The 25,094-nt window shown below is 35.4% G+C and overlaps 1 long non-coding RNA gene across 1 annotated transcript in view; it reads right to left on the reverse strand.

Moving 5' to 3' along the window:
* Window positions 1-19,992, reverse strand: part of LOC110365503 (uncharacterized) — a 117,184-nt gene extending 97,192 nt beyond the window's left edge. The window contains exon 1 of the long non-coding RNA XR_010473228.1: window positions 19,583-19,992. This is a non-coding gene — a long non-coding RNA (uncharacterized LOC110365503). The remainder of the gene's footprint in view (window positions 1-19,582) is intronic.
* Window positions 19,993-25,094: the final 5,102 nt, after the last annotated feature.

The following is a 25,094-nucleotide window of genomic DNA, read 5'->3' on the forward strand; positions in this document are numbered from 1 at the left end:
TATATATATTACAGACACTACAAGAGTGACTTCCAGCCTTTGGGCAAAAGTGAAAAAGTGCTAAAGCTTTACTACCCATAAAATAAGCTGTCTTTCTATAACATGTTGATGATTTCAAAGCACATGTTCCTTCACTAACATTGAAAGTTGCATTTGTAGGAATTTGCAGACTTTAATGATCTATTGCATTCAGTGAGTATACAAGATTTCACTTAATATTTTGTTGCAGCAAAAATTGCCTTAGAAATGTATTTGTACTCCTTTGCAACAGCTTCAATATAAAAGAAATCATCACATTATGAATAGTGACAACAAAAAACCACAACTAAATTGTCTACATATTGTCTACAGGTGAACTTCTGTCCTTCCTACATTTAAATTTAGTGCAAACAAAGCCTTATGGTAGAAAGGATTCTAACTTTTCTGGTTCTCACATACCTCTAAGAAAACCTTGCAACATGTTAACATATTAGCAAACTTGACATTTTTACCTTCTGCCTGTCAGGTTTCTTAGTAACTCAGGTTACTTAGTGACTTAGTACAAGTAGAGAACTAAGAGATTTGTCCTCAGGCAGAAGCTAAGAGAAGATGTGATCATCATACTGCCTTATGCTTGTATTTGATTCAAGACGTCATTCTTTTCTTTGACTACTAACTGTTTGAAAAGTCTATTAATTTGATTTATGCCACTTTTTGGCCAGTACAGCAGGAAAAAGCAATTAAATATACTGTACTTCCCTCATTTCTAATATACAAAAAAAAAAAAGGCAAAATTCTGAGTCAGAAGTTTCAGCAGGAATCACAGGAAAAACAAAATTAAAACCATTCAGTCATCTCATGGAACAAAAAAAGTATTGCTTGTAGTCACTTTATAATCCATTATAAACCCTTTATGAGCTGAAGAATCCATTTATTTCTAGACAGACAGCTTAAAACCTATAAAACAACTCAATTTTGGAAACAGATTCTTGCCAAATGGAATTTTATGTTCAAACCTGTATTAATAAATAAGCATTCTGTAACAGAAAACAAATTACATCTCCTGAATCAAACAAGGGTGTGTGCGTAATGTCCAGCTGTCTTTTTTTGTACTCTAGGATATTTTCTTGAAATATGAAGCAGGATCTCAAACTGCTGCAAACTTTCAGAATCCATTCAACTGCCAGAAACAGTGACAATAAAGAAAAACTGCTTTAGTCTTCTAACACTCTTTTAACAAACTCAGAAACAAACAAACAAAACCAAACCAACCACAACAGTTTAAAATTCCTGCAATCTGATGATTTACATATATTAAAAATATAATGAATTTTGAAGATACTCCTTCCAGATCAGTTGGCATCATGTTAGCTACAATTTAGCTGTCAAATGCCTTATATAAGCTTGCTATGAGCCAGTACCTTGAACTTTACAAAATCTGGCTTTGACAGCTGGAGCAACTCTTCCAAAGCCTGTATTGTTGCTAATCTATTCAGCTATATTTTTCTTTTCCCTTGCTCTTGAAGAAGACATTTCTTCAGCTGGCAAAGAATGCTACAATCAACTTATGACATCGATTAAGCTTTAGATTGCTGAGCCGCAGTAGGCCAGGACCGATTAAGCTGATCAAACTAGTATTTGCATCTACTTATGTTAAAAAACACGTAACAGCTGTTGGCATTGCAGTTCCTCTTCCTTTACAGAATAATCCCCTGCAACTGTACAGGTGGGTTGCAGATGAAACAGAAAGCAAGTTGCAGAAGAGAACTGTGGAGTCTTAAAGGCGAGCAAAAGCCAGCAGTGTGCTCTTCTGGTGAAGAAGGCCAACCACACACTGGGCTGTATTAAAAGACTTCAATCATTAGGCTACAACAATAAATTCAAATGAAGTTGCTACATTAAAACGAATTTTCTTTATGGGGGAAAAAAAAAGAGACAAGCGTAATGTATATCTTAAATTTTGTAACATGGCATTTTGATGCTTTGGGTATGTTTGCATTCATTTTCTCCCAGAGACCAATGGGAAAGCATCAAAAACTTCCCACAAAACACTTCCTAAATAACTGGGGAAAAAAAAAAAAAAGAGAAAAAATGTTTAAAAACCACCAGACAACTTTCTTATTTTCATTTAATATGATTCAATGAACACCTACATGTTGAAGAATCTATTCTGACAGAATACCAGGGAACATACACAGGGGCACACGATACAGCAGTTGCTGTCAGTTTCAGTGATGCTGATATATTTGAGTATATATGAGTACAGTCTGGGTGATAAACTGTCAGTCAGCTACAGGCAAATGTTCACATTGAACATCCTTTAAAAAATGGCAGATACAACCAATACTAGTTATACTAAGTAAAATTAGGACAAAGTTAAGATTTTGTTAATTTTTGTACACACCAGGATCTGCAATGTTGCAGCTGGCATGTCCTAGGAAAACCAGGATAGTTGATACTTCTTTTTAAACTGTTGTCTAATAGGTACACATCAGTCCTTCTCCTGCAGTCCTGAACTTACATATACCAGTAAGTCATCAGCAAAACTTTCAAACAAATATAGTTTCTAATGAACATTAATATCCTGAAGGGCAATAGTCTGTCATCAGTTTTTACTGCTAAGCTCTTAAAAAAATGCCAACAAACTTCTATTAATTTGCAGATGACAATTTTTCATAATTCATGCCAAAATTTGTATCATAAATCTGAATTTCTAATTCACCAGACTCGGTATTGTAGGAACTACTCTTAACTGTCCTGCACCAACACTCTAGTACTTTCAGTCACCTCATACCAAGATATTAGTAAAAGCTTTGACGAGGATATTACTTTTTAGCTGGAGAGAAACATTACCTTGAACATTAGACAAATCCTTGCAACTATGGGACTCAAGGTGATTACTTTCCCAGTAATTTATCCAAGGATAAAAATAATTTTATTTGAAAATGGAAGGAAGCAACCACAGTTAAGTTAGGAAAGTCTGACCTGAAAATGGAAAACTGTAAAAAGAAAACATGACTATCAGTAAACCATTTCTGTTGATGGAAAGTTTTTATGCTACTGTATTTTCTGCTATGTAGTTTCTTCAATTTCTGAAGTATCACTTCCTCACATAAAGATTACTGGGGCCTTTGTCTGATTCCTGCTAGTTTCATGTGTTGTAGCCTACATAAAATAATCACATACTGTTTGGTGATATTTGAATTTCCAGTATTATACACCTGGAGTATACTAAAGATACTCAGAAGTGCACAGAAATACAGTAATATTTTTGTGATTTGAGACCACCTAGCCATTACTGGTTTAAAATGGTGTCCTCTCAATATAAGGCAAAGTAATCTATTACTTCTTGTTTCTTAGCTACATGCTGAAGGTACATTATATCGTAAAAATATCTCCTTAGGAATAAACAGAACAAATTGCATGGTTCTGTTTCCACACATCATTCCTAACTCCTATTTCATTGTGTAAGTGGTGTTAGTTCATAATTCATGCAAGTGCTGGTAAAGCAATAGTAACAGGACTGGGGAAACCTTACTGCTCTCTACAACTACCTGAAAGGAGGATGTAGCATGGAGGGTGCTGGTCTCTTCTCCCAAGTAGCAAGTGATAGGACAAGAGTAAATGGCCTCAAGTTGTGCCAGGGGAGGTTTAGATTGGATATTAGAAAAAAATTCTTCACGGAAAAGGTTGTCAGGCATTGTAATAGGTTGCCCAGGGAGGAGTTGGAGTCACCATCCCTGGATGTGTTTAAAAAATGTATAGATTAAGTTCTTTGGGATGTGTTTAGTGCTGGATTTAGATTAACGGTTGCACTCGATGATAACGAGGGTCTCTTCCAACCAGAATGATTCTATGGTTCTATGATTCTGCTTATCTTAGTTGGTCTAAAGTAAAGAAGAAACTGGTAAGCATAAATAAAGAAGCCATAGAAAGAAAGAAAAAGTTAGTCAGCTGAAAATAAGCTCTCTGCAGGTTTGGTTTTGTTGCTGTGTTGTTTCGTTTTGTTTTAATTTTTCTGGGGTTTGTTTGTTTGTTTGTTTTATTTTATTTTCCCTGTTTATTTGTTTTTAATAATCTTACAACAGAACTGCAATTCCTCATGTTTCCTAATTCTACATACTGTAAGATGTTATTGGCTTATGTTAGAGAGACTAACCACCTCCTGGCCACACTGGGAGCATACATTCTAGTCACTCATTCCTGTGGCATCTGAAAAAAAAAAAAAGTATTTAACAAACACTGGATGTAGAGTTTTATTGTTCTTTAAGATCTATATTATTTTCATTGGTAGCTTAGATGACAATATATTTCAGTGATATTTTTATACTTTTTCAAAAAATAGCTTTGTAAATTGTCTGGTTATTATGTAATTAGAAGCTTCCACAGAATCACAGAATGGTTGGGGTTGGAGGGGACCTCTGGAGATCATCTAATCCAACCCACCTGCTAAAGCAGGTTCACCTAGATTAAATTGCACAGGAATGTCTTGAGGTGAGTCTTGAGGTGAGTCTTGAATGTCTCCAGAGAAGGAGACTTCACAACCTCTCTGGGCAGCCTGTTCCAGTGCTCTGGCACCCTCAAAGGAAAGAAGTTTCTCCTCAGATTCAGATGGAATCTCCTGTGCTTCAGTCTGTACCTGTCGCCCTCATCACTGAAAAGAGTCTGGTCCCATCCTCTGGACACCCACACTTGAGATATTTATAAGCACGGATAACATCCCCTTTCAGCCTTCTCTTCTCCAGGTTGAACAGACCCAGCTCTCTCAGTCTCCCCTCATAAGAAAGATGTTCGAGACCCCTGATCATCTTCATAGCCCTTAATCATCTTCGTAGCCCAGAGATTTCTGTGAGATAAAAGACATGGTTTGGGGCCAAAAGCCTAAACTTCAAATGGAAAGGTTTAAACAAGGAGCAGAAAATGGATAACCAAGCCTTAGAAGGAATGGAATACATTTCTTTGGGACTACAGCTTGTTCTAAAGTTTGTTATAAAGAAAATCCATATCATCATGGACATGGTGCGTATAGACTTCTGTAGACCCTTTGTTCTCCAGTTTCAGCTTAGTCACACTTATCTTCTGTGTTTAAGAAGTGAGCTTTGTTGTGCTGTTTTTCTTTGCAGAAGGGGATATAAAAACTCAGAAAACTCTCTGTTTAAAGACAGTTTTTTGTTTCCAATTTCTGTGTTAGTTTGGTAAACAACGAAAGATAGCAAAGGAAAAGAAGCCACAGCAGTCCTTATACAATACCCTGCTAGGCATTGGTAACCTAATCATCTTCTAAAAAGCCATATAATGCATTTATATAAAAGTATAAAATGCAATTTCAAAAACAATCCTGCTGACAAAAAGGAAATATCAGAATACATGTTTAGAGAATCATCAGTATGACAGATGACCTGTTCATCCTGCCTGAAAATCCACTTGAGGAGCTATTTCAAAATCTGCATAGGTCTTAAACTCTAGCCTTTTTGCCCTATGGTCTTTAAACATCCCAGTGAATCTCAAAGTTAAGGGTTGAAAAGAAAAAGAACCTAAGCTACCACTTAGGAAGAAAATTATATTGTGAAAGTACATGTCATATGCATAATGAAATTTGACTAAGCGGAAAATCTGTTCTTATAAAACATCTCCAGATCTGCAGTATTCTTTAAAGTATAAACAATCTTGATCAGTGTTTTTGCCATCACTGTGCTAGGCAGTGCAGTGCTTCACAGAATACCAGCTAAAGCTGAGATTGCATCTTCAAGTTATTTTTTAAAGAAGTTGCTAAAGTTGTACTTCAGAGTGCAGTAGTCTAGTTCAGGAAGCGTAACTGCTCAAAGGAGTAGCAGTGAAATTAGCTTAGCCTACAAAAATAACAAAAACTAGCAAACATACATAACTTACACTTTATAACTGGGGAAACAATTTGACTTTTGAAAGAATAAATAGGTAATTAATATTTGGCAATTTTTAACATTACTTGAGGTTGTGGGGTTTTTTTGTTTGTTTGTTTTGAGTAGTATTATTTTTTATTTGTCTCCTCTGTTGAATAGGCAGGTGCTCAGGAGACAGATTCCATTTGATTTAGCTTTTGTTTAAAATTTACTGCTTCTGTGTTGCTCAAAACCACAAGATTTTTCTGGGGAAATATTCCTTGGATGATTAGACACTGAATGCACTTATTTTTCTAAAGTAATGTCGTTGGAAGAAAGATTTTAGTACCCTATGTGAATGAAGGAATATACTACCTGACCACTAAATCTCATCCTGGAAACCCTGTGAGGTGAGTCTTAGGTAAGTAAATGGGATTACAGAGTGTGGTTCCCCATAGGTTTTACAGGAATCAAGAATGATTATTAATATAGGTGTCCCATGTTTCTTTACTGGTTAAGCTGTTTCTTTTGGCCACAGTTGGAATAAGATATTTAATTGTTGAAATCTGAAGTGTTTTATTTTGTCTTTAAGAAGATCCAGTATCTCTGTGGAAGAATCTTAGAATCATAAGTACGTATAAAACATGGTATGTCTTTCACATCACATTTCAGTCAGATTCACATTTTTCACCCTCCCGAACTGATTTTTGAAAACTGAAGGTTAAAAATATTTTATGCTTTCTGTACTGTACTGTACCAACTGAAACAAAAACAGTTTTGAGCCATTAGCAAGTTATGAGAGACTATCCAGAGAGATTTCACAAGGTTCCTGTCTATGGAAAAATATTTTCTTTTCTACGTATTCCACGTGTGATCATCCGTCAGTGGCATACATTCAAAACAGATGTCCACAATTAACAATCCCATAATTCCTGGTTGGTGTCTCTCGATGCATTTATACTACTATGCAGCTATTGCCTCAGGAGTGAATTTCAGGTCACATTTACCACATGTATACACTGTTTGCTGAATAGTCTCAGGGCTTTCTTGGGTAATCTAGCTAGTATTCCCGGGGAAAACCTGTGCTTTTCCCAGAACTTGAATATCTTTCTTGCTACCTAGTCCAAGAGCTTTCTGTTAGCCTGTTTTCCATTGCAGCTCCTGTATTGGATCCATATCTAGCAGACAAAACAGCCTGGTATATTTCCTAGGAAGAGCTTGACTTCATCTGTCAAGATAATGTGCATTTTGTAGCTAGCCTGACTTTGTTGGTCTACTCAATGAAAGAGTAAAATCTTGAGAATGCCAAGAACTTCGAGTCACTCAGGTGGTGTTTTTACTTAGGAAATCTGATTTAGCTGTGACTTCAAAACTATTTGAGTTAACTACGTCAAAGCTAGTTTAAGCAGCCTGTGAACCAATATCCTCAGGGTACACCACCAAAACATCGGTGGGCTTGATCAGAACCTTGAAGTAAGAATTTGATATCATGGGCCTGTTTGCGTCTTATTGTTGTTGCTATAATTTATGCTTGGGTGCTGAGGAGTTTTGTGTGATTTTGTATGAGACTATAAGCACCTCAGTAGAACAGAGAAAATACAGCAATTTGCAGAAACATAGCCTTGCTAACTTACCCTCCATTCTTTATACTTCTGCTTACATGTTTTCAGTCATTACATTAAAATATACATGCAATAGGTATTTTATGGTCAAGATGTATGAAGGGAAATTTTATTTTTAATTCTTGCTCATATAATACTATGCCTTGACAAAGTATCACCAGTGAATATACATTTAAAAAATAGATCCTATCAAGTTAGAAACATACCTTCAGAAACATTACTTCATCTGTTTTATCACCCTTTATCTTATCTCTACACTATACTGAATTCAGTTTCCCCTGCCCTCTTTTACTCTCTGGTGGTGAATGGCCTCTGGAAAATACTGGGTGTGGATAGACTTCCTTGCTCACTAGGGAAGAGAGGAGTTTTCCCATCCCAAGAAGTGTTGGTTGTTATTGTTCCTCACACCCTCTGAATCACATAAAGTAACTCTTTGCTTTTCAATATCAGTCTTTTCAACACATGGCAAGTGAAAAAAAAAAAGGTAGTTAAAATCATGCCCTCTACTAAAAGGCACAGAAAATCCATTTTCCACGCACATTGATAAACTTCACCCTTGACACCTGAACACAAATCCTTGATTTCTGGAAAAAACAGTTAGGTAAATGTAAACAGTAGATATAAAGAACATAACTTTTTCCCCTCAGCGAAGTCAGTTAATTGTGAAGTTATTGCTTCTTCGTGCTTTTGATTAAGTTCTGCATGTTCATCCCTGTTATTCAAAGAGCCTCGTCAGTAGTACAGGCAGTTTGCATACAAACTGCACAATGCAGAGTTTTTGCATGATAAAATAGTCACATGCTAGCTACTTACCATAAAACATAGGAGGGTGTACTGTGTATTTTTGTGTGAACAAAAGCGGATCCACCTATTTCCGTTTGGGATTTATCACTAACCTTTCTCATACTCATTCCAAAGATGGAAAATAACTTAGATCATATGAAACTCATAGGAGTTGCTGTTAAAATGGTTTGCTGATCATACTGTTGTCAGAAATGTGCTAGAGGGAATGCCAATACAGTACACAGTTCTCTAAAGCTAATATTCTTTAAAATATAATCGTCACATTTTGATAATGAAATTACTTGTAATTTGAACTGTGCAATGGACACATTCTCTGTGAAAGTTACATATTGTATTCTTCCTATGGCTAAGAAACAAGCCTCAACATTTCCTTCCTTTGAACAGTATTTTTCTTCTAAAAATTATGTCCTATAGTTTTGGCAATAGATTAAACACATAATGGAGGGTGTACAGTAAGGGAAAGAAAACAATATGGATACAAGTATTCCCCTTCCTCTTTCTTCTTCTTTTTTTTTTTTTTTTCCAGAATTTCTGGAAAATAAAAAAGGGTTTCATACCTGTTCAGGAAATGAAAGGAGGATGTGAATACATTTTCCCTGAATTTCACCTCTGAGCATGCCAAAAAATTCAAGAATTTCATAAAAAAGGTCTGTTACACACAGATAAATGTTTGTCCTTAGTTCTAGGGCAAATACTTTTCTACAATGTTTGACCTATAGCACAGTCTCAATGAGAGTGAGAATATTACCCAAATTCAGGATTTATAACATTAAAAAAAAGTACCATCTACATTTAAAAAAACCCAAATAATGTACTGGCAGAGATTTAAGTAATTCTAGACAGCTGCTTTGTAGAATGAATTCAGTTCCTTACACCTAATTCTTTGCTTGTTCTGTACAGGTCATCAGTGTTTTCCTGTAAAATATATCTAATTCCAGCCACAGCCTAATCTTCTATAAGAAATTAAATACATTTCATTTATTTAACGTATGTTCCCCCCACCCCCAGATATTATTGTAAAAACTCAAGAGTAAATACGTTCTTGTATGAAAGCATTTACACTTTAAAGCGTAAAGTGTGATAAAGCCTCAAAGATTTGGTGGTAAGTTGTTAAAAGGGATTAAGTAGATGGCAGTGAATACACCCAGAACTAGGATAAAAAGTAGCTTATTAAACACTCATACATCAAATAATTTATTTGTTTCATTGAACTTATTTTGGATACTTACTAAAAAATGTTGTTACATATGTATGTGAGAAAACAGATTCTAGTGAGAAAACAGATTCTAAGTACAAACGAGAAAAAAATTAATTCCACAATAAGAACTGTTGCAGAGGCCCAGGGTAAATACTAACCAAGTGTAGTCTTATTCAAGCATCAGAGTTTTGCTATTATCAGAAAAAGCAGATCTTGTTTATGAAAAAAGCTACTGATTTATACTAGGCTTATTCAAATATTTGGAAATATGTTTTCAAGCTGTGTTTTATAAAGCTCTCCCACACAGTCAAAAGAAAGCTTACTATCCTCTGAAATCCCCATTTAATAACTACAAATTATCTGCCTCTTCTGATTCAATTCACATTCTCCCCATTTTCCCATACTTGACATTAACTGAAGTTGGCTTACAGAAAGTGAATGCTTTGATCACTCACTCATCTAATTTGATCAACAAACAGCATTCTGGATAACTAACATGTGAAAAATACCACCGTAAGTGAAACCCACCCTTTGAACTTTAGCACACATTGCTACTTGTTCACTTTTATTTTCCCAGGCTTCTGTAGACCTTTTTGTTATTATATGATGAAAGCAGAACTGAAGACTTCCACTTATTATTTCAGAAGGTGTGTCAGGACAAAGCCAGACATGGAAACTTCTGCTAAATGAGGGGGAGGGGAGGGAAGGGGTTTTATTTTTTTCTAAGGTGAGAAGCAGGTCTCAAACAATAAACTTTACACAGGAAAAATTATTCATCTCTGATACTATTCCAGGGAAAGAGACTGCTAAGCCTGTACATGCTGGAGGAAGTTTTACATATCTCATTGACCTCCAACACTCTTATGAGAAAGTGCCATTCAAAAACCTTGCTTGCTGGCTCATTTACTCTTTTCTGCAGGAACTTGGAAAAGGATCCACCAGCATTCTTTATTAGGAAGCATTTTATTCCAAAGGAAAAGGCAAATCACGTTTTACCCATTGAAATTTCCTTTGCCAAAAAGATCAAATCCTGACTTGTCATCCTGCCTCAAAGAAGATAAACTGCATTCCCTACCACCTACTAAAGGACACATTAGCAGCCCACCTATTCAAGTACACGTGAATATATATGTAGTCACAAGAAAAAGAGAACTTTTATTTGATAATATTCCAGTATTTCTAACATCCAAGCCCTTCATAATTTTTATTTAATTCCTCTTGATTTTGAAAGGGTTTAGAGATATCTAACTAAGGTACAAGGGTCTAAGTCCAAACTCATATTAGCATTTAGACTTTTGATGTCTATAAAAATCCTAGGCAACTCATACTAAAATAACTGTCAGTCTGAGCTTAAATAGCTCATCAAAGAGATAGACAGGAAGTCTGTGGCAGAACAGGAAATCAATTCCAAGTCTCCAAAACCCAATATCTCATGTGTATTTCTTTCAGCAGTAGTTTCAATTTAAGCAGCTGTTTGGCCCAATTATTCCTTTACTATTTCCCTCCCCTGCAAACATCACCTTTTTCTTCATGCCAGTCCAAATATTAGTGTGATGCTTGGTGAAACAGATCGGAGATCAGGCACCGGACAATGTGATCCATATATGTTCCAGAGCCAGAAAAAAAATACGGCTAAATCAAAGTCATTCTAAGAAAGACGTTGTTTTAAAAGAGGCAGATATGAGAGACAATTCTAATGAGAAAACAACGTAATCTATACAAATATTCTTCACCTGTTTTAGAGCTATTGCTATAAACAAAATTAAAAAAACCCCACAAAAAATAAACAAAAAAACAAAAGCCAAACAAAACTCAAAAAACATCCAGTTCCATGACTAGATTTGCAAACAATGGAGTTACAAAATCATAATCTACTTTTACTGCAGAAGGGCTGCCAAAACTAATTTGAGAGTTTCAAGCTGTTATCTCAATACAGTTTGTCCCCTTCAAAAGCTGGTATCATTATGTTTATTCTATTTCTAACTGAAGAAATCAGTTCTATAAAGGATGGATAACACTACATTTGGGCACATTAGAATCTCTCTTTCCATTTCCACTCCCTTTTTCCAGTCTTAATTACTTCGTCTACTCTCTGATTTGTTTTCACCAGTTCCTATCTTTAAATCTGCTTCCTGCCTTCCGTCACCATTCTCTCTGTCCTCCCCAAGAGATAATTACCTTATCAGAAAGTGAACTGATAGTTTTGTAGTGAATACTTTTCAAAGATGCGCAAAGGTTAGTATGGCCTGAAACACAGAAAGCAATTTGGTCACTTCCAATAATATTTGTTACATGCTCACATTGCTGAGAGCCACGTTTCATCAACATTAGGGACCTTTTATCCACCAGGCTGTGGTGGATACTGAAACTATGTCTTAACAACATTCCTGGCCTACCTGCACTCTCTGCAGTAGTTTAGGAAGGTCTAGACTAAGCAGCATTTTACAACATTCATAACAACAAGCCTTGAAATAAAACTTTAATTTTTGATTCAGAATGATGTGGTAGCATTTAACACAGATCCAGAGAAAGACACACAGAAGCAACGGACAAAAATGTGTCAGTCTGTCCATCAATCTATTCCAGTCAAGCAACAGTTGGAAAACTACCACCACAGCACTAATCATATAGCAATTAATCATATCCATTGCAGATTAATTCATAAAATGATTTTAAATTGAACTACATGGTGGGGATAACTACATTTTGGACTATAAGAGGTGTAGGCTTACACTCATATTCAACTGAATACTTTCCCTAACTGATTTATTTTACAATTGCTTCCTATAGCACAGTCTGGGAAACACACATGTAGGAAAGGAATTGTTTTCTATACACTGTGTAGATTTGTAGAAGGGGTGTGGCTGCCAAAAGTGTTAAATGCTTGCACATCTGTTTGTGTGGCTTCTGGTTATTTGTCACAAGCAATGAATCTAACTATCCAAAGTTAGCTATTCAAAGTTAGGTCCCTAAACCAGGATTTTCTTTTCCCCTTCCTGGCTACAACACATAAGATTCTCCAATTTGTCTCATTTGTGTGTATAAGCTCTCCGTAGAAAATAAAGCCATTGCTTTGCTATGACACTAGATAATTATGTTTCTTTCCTATATCTGATCTTTACTGACAAATTAGTCGCTCACTTTAGATTTCTGTATGACACACTGTAAAGTTTCCTTAACTAACTATTTCTTGATTTAACTTTCTGAAGAGCAGATTTGTTAGTGGGAAGGACTTGATAATCCAAAAGGTACTAAAAAGGTAAACTGATTTTGTTACGATGCATTATCATAAACTGAATAGACCACAATTAAACAAAATTGCACCTCTGACAACTGGCTATCAAATGCCAAGTAGCTGTCATTTTAATTCTTCTAAGCCAAAACAAGACTCATGTTAGTAACCTTTAGGCCTACATTATTTGATTTGTATAATAGCAGGGCCATAAAGAGTATAAGAAAAGTTGAGAATTAGTATCACATTTTAATTTCAATAGCTGAAAATTTGTTGCATTACTGTGAATAAGGTGATGATAATTTTCCTCTGGGTCAGACAGGTTTTGCAAGGATGAAGAACTGTGAAAAAACTATCCCTAATGTTATTAATAAATAATTTATTTGATACTATTTATCTCGGTTTCTTCCATGGAAGAATTATTTTGTCTCTTCTTTTCATATCCTCACATCTTTCAATGTGCAGTATTCAGTGGTCTCAGAAGCTGATGCATTTTTGTTTCTTCTTTTCTTTTTGCAGGGTGAATATTACATGACTGTTGAACAAATTTGGTAAAAATAACCAACAAAACTCTTCCACTTGCCTAGTCAAAACGGTAGGAATCACCAGGAAACCATTAACAGATATCAGCTTATTACCAAGAACCTGCACCATAGCACAGAATAACTATTCTGAACATTTCTAACCTGCATCTGACAGCAAATACTCTGAAAAGATATCAGCCAGTTGGAGGTAAGAGAATGACATAGTTCTTAAAATTCCCAAATCTTTTTGCCAACCTAAGCTGAAGTACAGTGTGTTAGCACATTTGAGGCATCTAGGGAATAGTCTGCTGGGTAGATCTGGCTTCCTGATACCACCCGAGAGTATTTTAAACAGGCAAGAACATGAAATAATCTGGTCCAACATACATGCAGTGACTGCATCCACAGTTAAATAACAGAGGGTATAAAAATGTACCTCAGATTTTCTGCCAGCTAATAACTGACATATTATTCCATTCTGTGTTTTCCTGAGGGCATTGGCACTTCATTTGTCAAAGGCAGCCGTCTTTTACAACCAGTAGTTTGGATGTCCAAACTTTTCCACATACATATATCCTAGAAAAGTAAGAAGTGGCTGCCTATTTTATCTTCCCTTGCAGGTAAACTTTCATAAATGAATAAACTACATTTTGAGATAACACACAGAGTTTGGACTCATAGTCAGGTATCAAACTATATTAGATTTTAAAAGGTTTGGGAAATGAAGAGGTGGATTCTGTGTTTGATGTGGTAAAAGAAACAGAAAATAACTTCTGGCCTCGAGAAACTTAGTCTCATTGCTTAGCACACAATAAGGGGATGAGACTAATAGAACAAAAAGAGTAAGAAAACAGACTGTAAGAAAACAGTCAAGTGAAAAAATTACAAGAAAGGGTAAAATTGCAAGTCAATGTAGAAAGGATACATCTGTATTGTTAAACATAATAAGCAATGGTAGTGAGAGGAACTGCATTGTTTTTCCTTAAGGGCAGATTTAAAAATGAGTAAAGCAGTGGCTTTATGAGCAGTGAGATCCTCAGGAGAGAGACCAGAAAGCTGACAGGTCCCTTAAGTAAAATGGTTGAAGGATTTTGACTGATGTCTAATGGCAAAGTTCAACCTAACTGCATCAGAAGCCTGGGACCCTGAAGAAAAAACAGTAATCAAAGTTCAAAAATAAGAGTGTGATCACATTGATTTTACACGTGTTTAAGAATTAAAATAGGGAAGATAATTAAGATATAAAGGGGGAAAATTGTAATAGCCGCAGCCTGAACTTTAAGGTGACAGTACTCAGTACTTCACAAGTGCTCAACAGAAACACTCATCAAATGCTGGTTATTCAATTTTGGTTGTAAAGGTAAATATTGGTGTGGGGTATTAGCATGGCAGCCAGTCCCAGCTAAGACTTGCTAGAGTAGAAACACAGAAATTAGTGGCATCCTGTCTTTCCAGTGCAAAGATGTCTGTGTTGCAACTCAGAAAAGGAGGAAAGAGATGAAAAAACAACAATGATAAAATAATTTAAACCATCCTAGAAACAGAAGCAGACTATTTTTGCTTTGCATTTGAAGGAAGCAAAACTACATCTCAAATCTTCCTGAGAAGATGGAGAGGTATTTTTTTTCTATCAGCTGAAGGTTCCCTAGTATATTTCATTGTCAACTACTAAACACAGTCAAAGAAAGAAGAGCTCTTATTTTATAGGAGAAAGCAACTGTGTTAAGGTACAGAGACATAGGCATGCCCCGGAGTAACAACAGTGAATCCAAATATGAAGCTTGGAAGCTAAAACAAAGAGTCATGGAGGACCAGTGAATCCTGCTTAGTTACATGGATTTGTTTGAAAGTACTTTGTGACAGCAGGCTCAGACCTTTACATGAACCTACAACATGCAATAAAAGATCTGTGGGGTAAAAATCAGCTGTTTTAAGACTTGTATATTCACATGTGTTTGCTGAATAAAAGGACATACATCTTTCCTGTTCGGCTGTTCAGTAACTTCTTACTGCTCCTGAACAATTGTTGCCTCTCCCAGTTGATGCTTTGTGCATCACAAAGCTGTGCAACACTTTGCTGTTACTTAGGGATTAAAATATGTAATTTCAGACATTATTCTGTTTCCTCTACAGCTGCAAATCAGATTTTTCCATTAGCTTTTTTTTTGCTGCACAAGTGATGGTTTTAATGTTCTTACCACACTGTAAACACCCAGTTTACAAAACAGAAAGATGACTACAATGGTGACATCAGCTCTTTGCAACGAGAAGTAAAGAAAAGACTACATCTGGAAGAACATAATGAAAACATTCCTTGTAAGGAACTCTTGAACAAAGAGCATAAAATTTAACTCAGCCAGGATGAGATTTTAGCTATTAAGTGTGACTGGTTTTTTTGTTATTTTTTTGTTTGCTGTATTTTTAATGCCTACGGGGGGTTTGAAAGTGATTTTGTCTACAACTCTTAACATGTGGATCAGTAGTTCAGTTTAAAAAGAAAATTTGCATTTAGTTTTTAACATTTTAATATATTGAAACTTAGGACAAGGTCAAATATTGCCTTCAGAGACATGGGTCTTGAACACCTTAAAATTCACAAATTTTCAGAAAATGCGATCTTCATGTAGAATTTAAAAGTCAGTTGGAGGACTAGTTTTCTTTCACAGTCCACCAATACCATAATTTACAAAGAAAAACATACTTATTTATTTAGCAACAACTCTCTTCACACCTGTCTTACCATAAGTCAATGCTCCTCCTACCCTAACACCTTTGAAACCATGCCATGTCTATGAGTTACATTTCATCTCAGACAAGTATCAGGGCTAAATTTCACTAGCTTGTGATTATTTTAGAAACAGTGGGAATGTTTTGTAGGTCCAATACTTGAAGTATGAAACATGGCAGCTTTTCAAGGAACTAGCAGTCAGGGCACAAAATTCCTTTTTTTTTGAGTGAAAATCTGAGAGGGTGGAAAATCGTCACATATTGGAAGAAGACTTCAACATTTCTTAAGACAAGAGCCCTAAAATATTATTTACAGAAACTGACGCAATACTTCTGCTTGGATTTTCAAAACAAACTCAAGATGATGTTCCACTAGCTGTCTGAACCCTGACAGCGCCAGGAGCCAAGCAGCTTAGACTCATCCCAAGGCTGGAAATTTGGCTCCAGAAAGGCAAATTGTCGGTGAGGTAGGCAAGTTTCCATGGAAACCTGCCTAGTTTCTGTCAAGAGTAACTAAGAAAAACCAACTTGTTCCCACAGAATATTTTGATGATATTGAATCAGCATTTTTTTCAAACAGTTCTATTAATAAACTACCTAGACTTGTATCTGGGGGCTAGTTTTGAAAGATTGACTCTATATAGACTAACTTACTGTGATCTCAAAGTGAATGAGTCTGCTACTGACTTACTTATCAGGAGTTAATCTCCCAAGACATCATTCTTTCCACCTGGGCAAAGCCCCGACACTCTTCTACATATACGTACATAATACACACACTTGTATAAAGGTGCACAAACTCACAAATCCCACCATAAGGAGTAAACTCTCTGTTTCCTACTTTCAGCATTATGTTAGCAAATGTATTACTATTAATTCATTGACTGTAAGGAGGTTTTTTAGCCTAGACAAAATAGACATTTACAATTATATTATCAACAAGTTATTTGAAGAGCATTTTACCTTTTTTTTTTTTATTTTTTTTTTTCTGGAAGGCTGGTCAAAGACCACATTGTTCCATGTTAAAGCATTTAAAGAGCGTAATGAAACAGACACACAGGTGGTAAGATAAAAAATCAGACAGAGATCTCAATGTTTCAGTAAAACATTGGTAAATTCAGTATCACGCATTGCGAAGTAGAAGAGGGTGCACAGAGTATGATAAGAGACTAGTACACCAGCACTTCAAGTTACATTACCTTAGCAACTAGTCTTCACTGTGATGAAAGACAGGACAGCAACAGATGATAGCCCACATTTATCACTAGAAGACATCAGAACTACATTTTGTCTGCTGAAGATGCAGGCTGTGTTTATACACCCTTTCAAAGGAAAGCATATAGTTGGGGAACATGCAATATAACTTTCACTGTAATAGCAGTAATGTGATTTGTTCCTCAATTGCAAGCAATTTATACCCTTGAACATCACAGATAGAGACCTCAGGAAGTACAATCTCTCTCCCAGTCACACTCATTTGTTTGGCTTGCAGGGGGGGTTAAAAATTATTATATTGACATGCTTTCTCTGCAGTCTACAGATCTTTATCTTTCAGTGTATGACTATGAATTTCTTTCCACTGTGCTTTTTGTTTGTTTGTTTCTCTTTGTGGATGGGGTGATGAGAGGTAAAATTAGATTTTACCACTGTTCAATTTACTCATTCTACACCTGAGAACCTCCAGGGCATATTCTATAACATATTGCTTCCAGGGTGCTAACTTTATTTTAGATGATAAAGAGGAGGCACATGTATGGCTTTCTGCATTAATAATCATGAAAGTATTCAAGCTAATATTAAGATTAGAAATTATGTATTTTGCTTTTTTTCTGTTAGTAGAATATTGTTGAGATTCTACTTACTCTTGATGAAATAAAAAGGATTTGTGGTTTCGTTTGAATTTAGAAGTATTAAAAAAATTGCTTGTAACAGTCTGTAAGAGCAACTTTTCTGGTAAGACAGCACTATACACTTAGTTCAGAATTCTTACATGATGCTTCTCATAGATACTTAGGAATTTTCAGAAGTAACAGCCTCTTTAGAACCTTACTAGCTTTCAGGAATACAGATAGCTACACCACACTTGTTATACCAAACACCAGAACTAAAATTTATTTCAAATATAAAGCTAATTGGACTAGTGGTGTTGCATAATTAATTACTGTAGATCTAATTATTAGTTAATGTCAAAAAAGCATTAAACACAAAAGCACTTACAGTGACAGATCAATTACATACAGTGAAGGCGCATACAACAACGGAAGATCAGGTAAATCAAAAAGCTGGACACCGTTGTGTTGCCAATGAACTATTGCATCATTAAAAAGTATCATGCAAACTGGAACAGAAGATAAAATTTTGCCAGAGTGTGTACTTAAATACTTGGCACTAGCTTCATTTCATTTCATTACTATTCTTAATCACATAAAAAGTATCCAGAACAGCAGGATATAATCTTTATCATATCTGACGTCAGTAACTTAAGACAGATAATGAGATATTTCTTGGTATCTCATCCCCTTAAGGCCTTCTCAGTTCAAAGCAAAAGATTCTTTAGAGTATCAAACCTAACGAAGATTTAGTTAAGTCTTGGATAGGTGCTGGAAATGAGGTTGTCATTTTTTAGCCAGGGAATTACAGTTTTTCCTATATAAAAATGAAGCTTGAAGTTCAAAGAGGAAGTAACAAAATTACTTTGGCACGCAGGATTACAAGCCTGTTTCTTCTCTTTCAAATGTAAGCACTACAACTTTTAGTTGAGCATGTGAGTTACGATACTCCCTAGTGACTTAACTGTACTACCAATGTTTATCATGCTAGCTACCCTCTCTAGGTAAATAGTCTGTGTATAGACAAATCACTCCACAGCAGTACATTACATCTTCAGGCTAATTCTAAGGTTGATGATTCCTATGTGTCTTCCAAAAAGGGAAAATAAGCTTTCCTCCTATTTTTAAAACTTCCATACAATTTTCTACTCCATATTTCTGTCTCGTAAGTGGGTTCTTTCACTTATATTATTATGAAGGACTTAACATCACAAGAATGTCCCTTTTCTGCTAGTCTTTCATGTTACTATTAATAGTAAGAGTTGATGCATGCTATTATCTGAAGTTACTTTTAAATTCCTCTCTCCCTAGTCTTTAGAAAGTCTTGGTGGTTCCTTGTCAACCCATCCTTCTGTCAGCCTATAATCCATAACAGACAGAACCTGGTCTTATGGACTTTGGAAGATGAGTAGGAAGTATAACTATTGTGCTTTATTGAATTAAGATGGAGACATTCTGCAACCCTTAAGTCAATACCAAAAATAGTTTAATAAGAAAAAAAAAAGTTTAATAGTTTAATAAGACAAAACCCCCACTACTACTAATAATACATCTAAAATATAATGTATACAAACATATAAAAAATATTATATTATATTATATTATATTATATTATATTATATTATATTATATTATATTATATTATATTATATTATATTATATTATATTATATTATATCATATCATATCATATCATATCATATCATATCATATCATATCATATCATATCATATTATATTATATTATATTATATTATATTATATTATATTATATTATATTAAAAATATTTTTAAAAACAAATGATACTCACAAAACTCCAGTCATGCTGAACAGCCTGTCCCAAAGGTGATAACACCCTAGTCCTGAACAGCTGATTCTGGGGAGAGAGTAAAAAGGCAAAAGGAAGAAATGCCTTAGAGGCCAACTGGAAAATGGCAGCAAGCCAAAAGCCTGAACTAACACCAAACTCCCAATGAAACAGAACTCCCAAATGGAGCCAACCAAATTAATGAACCATAAAACTCTAATGAAACTAACAGAACTAACTAGTCAGAAAAGCCCACTCCAGTTATAAACAGAGCATGATGCTAATGGTAAGGAATATTTCATGGATCAATCCAGATATTAGTGTAAGTGTTGTCCTGCCTGTGGTTCCCTCTGACCAATTTGCACCTGTAGCTGGATGGCTGTAGAAGTCCTTGGTTTCCCTGACGACTGCCAAGATATGAGTGAGTTCTTACATTCTTTTCATACCAATTCCTAAACACTAGAAAGCTACTGAAAGAAAGTCTTAACTCTGTCTCAGGGAGGAAGCAGCCTTATATCATTATTCTCATCGTAAATCTAAACAAAAGACCATGCTAGCTATGAAGGGGAAAATAATCTAATCACATGAAGAAAAATTAACTCAGTTTGAGTTAAACCAGCACAGTCAGAAGCAGCTATTTTACATCTTGCTGAAAAAGGAAGGATGCATGTTTTCTTGACATTGAAATAATTCAATGTTCCAACCAGATGCTATATATTCAAATATCTTTGCAGAGTGGTTATAAGAAAAAAAATCATTTCAGGTACAAAATCTCAAAATTTATGACAAGGAAATACTGTTTTGCACAGATTGTATGAAGTACCTATGTAAACAACAGCCAGTGTATACAACTATGCTGTTAAAGAACACCGTATCTTCATTATCCTTTGTTTGGAGTTTAGACTATGTGTACAGTCTAGTCCTATTTTGTACAGAAATCATAGATATAAACATTCTTGAAATTAGTTTAAAACTGTCATATACATGATGAGCTTGCATTGAGCAGGAGTTTGGACTAGATGACTTCCAGAGGTCCCTCTGAACCTCAGATAGCCTATAATCTTAAGTCTGTCTCATTAACGAGCTAGAAATAAGACAAACCTGCACCTATTCAGTCACCTTTCTAGGTGACAGCTGTTCAAAGGTTTATGGTTTGGTTTACTTTGTTTTATTTTTTATTTTTTAACATTAATTGAGTGAGCGCTTTTATAATACTTAGCCACACTTTTGCCACAATTTACAAGTACTGCCAAGTGCTACAAGGTATTTCATAAAAAGAAATATGTACAAGAAAATGAAAGGTCCTAGATCAGTTAGTGACACAACATACAAGTAGAGCACAACTCAGCAGTAGTATAGTTTCAGTGTATAATTTTAAAATGTGAGGCTCAAACTAGATTCACTTTACATGCATTCAATATTTCCTACTCTTCTTAAATTTAAAATGTCTACTTTATCTCTCCAGCATAAAGCAAAAAACAAAGACTGATATACACAGAATTTTGTCACATAATGTGTGTGTGATTATGTTTTAATATCTTCAGATTACTTCTGGAGCTCTGGCCTTCCAGTCTTTTTTTTTTTTTTAACTCATATTCCTCCAGACATTGGGCTATCTCAGTACTTTTGAATAGAAATTACATATTAATTTACTGAAAAAAATAAACTATTAATTCCCTCCACAAGTCCACTTGATAACTCCATGGAACTCAGATGACCTTTTGCTCTCTCTGCTGAGCATGTCTGAACAATGTTAATCAAGCAGTTCAGAATAGAAGAGTATAAGGAGAAAATATGTAATCTTGCCATCTGTGAATTTACCATCTATAATCTTTCTTGCCATCTATAAACCTAAATTATGTCAAAGCTCAAAAAATACATCTTTGGAAAACAGTTTTATTATCCAACCCAGCAAGATGCAAGTGTTAAAAAGGAGGTGTTGCTGTTTCAGTTGTATACATTTCCATAGTTTCCCATGACATGCAGAGTGATGGTGAAGTGGAAATGACAGAGGAACCAGCATTTCAAGAAGAAAGGTACAAATGCGTAACTGTTTAAAACCCAAATCAAGCTTTTTCAAACCCAGAAACCAAACTGGATAAATTATTATTCAAAGTGTGAATATCCTTATAGATAACAGAAAGTAGGCTAGAACAAAACATTCAATTTAGTATTATGCCTTCATTAATAAATTCAAGTCAATTAGAATGTTAAAAAAAAAGAAAAAAAAAAAAAGAAATAGACAAACCAGTAGGCAGAACAAGAAGATCTTATTTAATTTATGAGAAATGTATTTAATTAATCTGCAATTTACACAAAAGATACCTCACTTTGGAATCTTCTCTCTCTGTTTTCATTAATCCATTGATGGAAATTCTGATTCCTCTTTCATTCCTTTCTTCTCCTAACTCCAGGCTCTCTTTCACCTTGTTCTTTAAGCTTGGAATATCCTTGGTAATTTAATTAAAATCAAAGAGAATAGAACTGAGTGCCAAAAACATTCATTTTAAGTCTGAAAGCATTTGCCTGACCTTAAATATCTCAGCAGTTATCTATTTCAGTAGGTCTTCAGGTACACCTAAATACTTTATTCAAACTGTTATCATTTAGCACTGTTTTACAAGGGACAAGAACAAAATTATTTATAGAGGATCAAAAAAAAAAAAAAGAATTTCTGCACAATGAGCAACAGGCATAAATTAATATATAGCCTTATATTAAATCTTGACATCAATACCAATCTCACACATATGAAGATGAAAGTGACAATTACCTAGTGATAAGATTTCATTGAGGATCTGAAATTGTAAGTGAGATGACTCATTGAGTTCAATGACACTAAAACATGTTAGTGTTTCTACACTAGAATTGAAGAGAAACATGCTGTGAAGGAGATGAAAATTCCTTCCCTAATCTGACTGTATTTTGGTATTGTGTTTGGTTGGTAACCCACATGAGCTGAGGTTATTCAGGGTGTTGATGTTGGCTGTGGTATATTTTCTTTAATTTTAGTGATTTCATCTACAGGAAATGCAATTAAGCAACAGTCACACTTGTATATTATATTTGTCCCTGTCGAGGGTTTAGATTGCAGGGTGACAACAAAAACCCTGGCAGATGTGTTGCTAACTTTCTCTCCCCCCACTTCCCCCTTTTGCCCCTTCCTCTCCCCTTTACCCACTAAGGACAGGCGATCGGGAGGGAAAGAAGGACAGAGAGAAGAGAGTTGGAATAATTAACAATGTTTTACTAATGCTACTAATAAGAATAGAGAAAATAATACAAAATATACAAAACCAATCTTGAAAATCTCAGCAACTGCAGAGCCGGCAACCAAAGTCCTGGATTAGACTCTGCAGCCAACTGGAGCTGGATTCAGCAGAAGGAAAAAGGGAAAGAAGGAAAAGGGAAAAAAGGGACGAGATCCTCGTGATCTCCCACTTTTATATGAAGTATTCACATGAATGGAATGTTATACACCTTTGGTCAGCTTCTTGGTCACCGGTTTCTCGTTGCCCCTCTCGCGAGATGTCCATCCATGCTTATCAATAAGTTTGCATTCCATTGCTATGTTTACCAAAACATGTGTCTGGTTCTCCAGGAAAATGCAGTTAATATGAAGGCTTTAGCTGACAGGCAAAATTCACTAAAAGAGAAACTTGTTTTTAACAAAACCAGGACAGTCCCCTTCCTCTTCTGTTTTGGTGTTTAACTGCTTGTTTGAATAGGCCAGAAAATGCTCTAAAGTACACAAAATGTAGGATCCACTAAACAAATGTGGGACCTTTAGATCAAGCTCACCATGACCTATTGGCCTCCGCACTAGCGAAAAATGTTGTCAGACTGTAATGTACTAAAAACCAATTAACATCACCTAATGCATGAAAAACATTTACTAAAAAGAGGGGAGAAAAACTAAAATCCTTTACAAAATTTCCCTTTGTATGCAACCTTTTCTGTAGCAGCACTTCTGAAATCAAGATAAAAGAGAATTAAAAACAAACAAAACAAAACCAAAACCAAAACTAATTAAAAAAACCCCACCACAACTGCAATGTTCTTTATTTCTCTTGGGAGGTGGCTGCATTTGCTTCTAAACTCCTAAACTGACAGCTTCTAAACACACCCAGCACCTGTGCACTGTTTCCTCACACAGTGACAGCAGCTGCTTTATCATATCCCCAGAGGACCAGAAGCGCTTTTTCATTCTCTCTCTCACTCCCCGCTCCTCATCTCCTTCCTTCCCTAACTCCATTTTCCCCGAAATATTTTAACATTTGGAAATAATAATATATGCATAGCAAAAAATAAGAGGATTTTTTTTTGTATATATGAATGATCATCAAAATGTCGAATTTTTGTTTGCAACCTAATGAAAATATATCCTACTAGGAAAAGATAGACCCCCTAGCCAATGAGGTGATTTTGATGGTGAGGAATAATTCAGACAGATACTTAACCGTTATGAAAACAATCATATTAAGTATCTGCTAGTGTGTTTTATTTAGTCCTCTTCTTCATATTTGGAATATATTCACACAATATACTATTGTATTTTCAAATTGCACTTGGAAAAGGAAATACTTGCTGATCAGGTAGAGTCACAGAATATCTTACGGGACCCATAAAAATCGAGTCCAACTCCCTGCTACTCACAGGACTACCTAAAACTAATTTATATGACTAGAGACTGTAATACAAATGCTCTTTGAACTTGTGAATGTTATATACATATATATATATATATATATTTATAGCATATATATATGTAAAATATGTATACTACACAGTTCTTATATTTCTAGCTTGAAACCCCACAAAATGCTAAAGGAAAAATTCTGCAGGTAACAGATTCAGGATTAGGTTTTCCTAGCTAACAAACTATCTTCAGGGTGGAAGCAGCAGTATGCAGGGGTTTCAAATATCTTCACTATGGAAAATCTAGAAAACTGAACACTGAACTTTTCATCTCAGGAAACAAGCTGATCTGTTTCTTTTCAGGTTTTGTAGAGTTTGGAGAGAAATTTCGCCAGGCCTAACCTTTTTGATCCCAAAAGCAGACAGCTGTCACATGGATAGATGGGCATTCTTTAACACAGTTACGCTGCAACTGGAGTGCACAAGCACTCTCTCATCCAAAAGTCCAGCTATTTGAATTCACTGAAACATTGATCTGACCTTTATGAAGCTTATTTGGATAACTTTTCCAGTACATAAATAATAACCCAGAGTACACTGAAATATGAAGGATGGGATTTTCCTGTCTACACTAGCTTCCTAAAACAGCCCTACATTCCTAGATCCCACAGATTCATCTTCCCTTCTCCTGCATCCCCTATTCCCACCATTCACAGTGGCCCGTAAATTCAGGAGTGTCTGGCAATCTGCCTGGGAACTGGAACACAATTGCAGCTTATGCTTGTATGCTGATAAAAAAAAAGTTCTGTGCAGAGTTTGACAGTTAAAAGATGGCAAGAACCATTCCCACCCAGCCATCTGCATGTAGCCACTCTGT

This window comes from Columba livia, chromosome 1, assembly GCF_036013475.1.
Source record: "Columba livia isolate bColLiv1 breed racing homer chromosome 1, bColLiv1.pat.W.v2, whole genome shotgun sequence".
Lineage (NCBI taxonomy): Eukaryota > Metazoa > Chordata > Aves > Columbiformes > Columbidae > Columba > Columba livia.